The sequence below is a fragment of the Schistosoma mansoni genome, chromosome W, assembly GCF_000237925.1.
Source record: "Schistosoma mansoni strain Puerto Rico chromosome W, complete genome".
In the NCBI taxonomy this organism is placed as follows: domain Eukaryota; kingdom Metazoa; phylum Platyhelminthes; class Trematoda; order Strigeidida; family Schistosomatidae; genus Schistosoma; species Schistosoma mansoni.
The window spans coordinates 29751797-29754031 of NC_031502.1; positions in this window are offsets into that span (position 1 = coordinate 29751797).

Consider the following 2235-nt stretch of genomic DNA (forward strand, 5'->3'; position numbering starts at 1 on the left):
AAATCTAGGAACAGATGAATAGTTACTTTGATCTAGACGGATGCTACTAATAACTACTTGTCAAAGTCCCTGTCAAAATTTGACGCTATAAACTTTAGAAATTCTGTTGAGCAACCTGAACGTGTTTGTTGACCATTGTGTGTTTCTCACACCTTCGTGATTGAGATACTACGAATGTGTGAGTTCTTTAAATCATTCAGAATTACTTGATGTCTGTTCATTTCAGTTAGTTAGCTTTTCAAGATTTATTTTGATTGGTATCAGGTGTATGTAAAGCTTGACTATAGAACGTTGATTTGTTTTTTGAGTGCTTCATGAATAAAAATACGTTCTTTAAGATATATTTAGTTCCTCAAACTATCCGCGGTATAGATAAACTAAATAAGTATAATAAAATGATTAATTTACAGCGAATGACCTTTGAATATATTTTCTCTCAATTAATTAAAGATTAAATTAATTATTTACTAAATCATTATGTTAAAGTAGTATCTTGTCATTCCCTCATTTTATTTTGGAAATTTCACCATAATTAAGTTGCTTTTTTTAAAATGAAAGTTGACAAAAGACAACATTATCACTGTAATCGAAAATGCACATATCACTTACATGTATAGATATCAGCTAATAATTCTACCATGTTTTCTTAATGGATGATTTTGATAAGTAGTACAAATTTTGGTGTTGGTGATAATGTGATCCTTCATAACTATTTAGATTATTCCATTAAGAGAACAATAAAGAAACAAAAGGAGCAGATAAGATGGCAAAGAATCATTGTTGATGTTAAGTGTTAGGAATGAATGCGGATTATTAAAAGACAAAATACTTGAAAAGGTTCAATCGGAATAAATCTTATTAGTGATGTTGTGAATGTACAAAATGAATTACATCAGTCTGAGTGTTACTTAACCAATAATCTGACATTGAACAATAGGATATAAAGTGGATATTATAGGAAGAAACAGTAGGAAATGTATCAATTGCTAAATATATACATATATATCTTTGTTTCATTTATACTTAACAGAAATGTCACTATAGTGACAAGAGTTTGTTTATTATTACAGGAAATTCAGTTAAAACAAAGACAGTCAATATTTACTTATTCCCCCCTCCCATCATATTCAACAGACTGTAGGAAGATTTGTTTTAATGCTTAATATAAGTATAGATTTCGTAAATCTTGATAGAAAAGTCATTTCTTTAAAGAATATTAACAACCAATAAAAAATCGGCTAACATCCAGTGAAATAATCAATTAACTGTAATTGCATATAGTTAATTGTGGTATTTTCCATAACTTCTTTGATTTATGCAACACATTACTGTTTCCATAGTTGAAAGCGTGAGTCAATTGAAGCTAGCTGTTTGTTTGAATATAACTTTTCACTTTATAAAGCATATTATTATGTATGTAAACACTATTTATATAAGTTGAAAGTCATCAATAATAAGCAGTAACCCTGTCGATATATATTAGTATAAAAGATTATTGACAATATAAAAAGCATCCATACTGAAATTGTAAGTCAGTTATTTCATATCTCTAATATTAGTATTAAAGGAATAGCATAACAAAAACTAATTAATACTAGTCATTAGGTTGTATTTAAGAGATCGTCCTTAGTTTGTTTGTGGTTTCGTATTGCGGGTATATTTTGGTATATACATCCAAATAAATGTATAAATATATGTATTCAAAATTGTATAGAATATTTAAAGTTGACTTAATCTATCTTAATATTCATAATAGGTGATCACTTTGTGAGATCGGGGGTTTGAATTAGATAAGCATTTAGCTAAACAGATAAAGTGATGTATTATTGGTTAGTAACGCATAAAATCTACTCATAATAAATACAGCAATAATCACATGAACACTAAACTAATAAAAGTCAGAGTTGTAAAAGTACTGGTGGGAAATATGGAAAAGTGACAAATTGGCTGATGAGGCTATCAGCTCTAATCTACTGAGGTGGTTGACTCATTTTACTGAAGCCTAACCACCACCGCCCCGGATGCTTTGTAGAAACTAACATAGAATTAAATTAGACAGATATCTGAGGTACAGGCAAACGCGGACGCGAAATCGGTTCGTAGGTTGATTGTTTATTGGTCTAATCCACATAATGACGTGGAGAAATCCTGGTTGGGATCGACGAGAAAATCGCCACAGACATTTAAAAGCCTTTCAGTGAGTCAGTCAGAGACAAGTCTCATATACACAGCTGC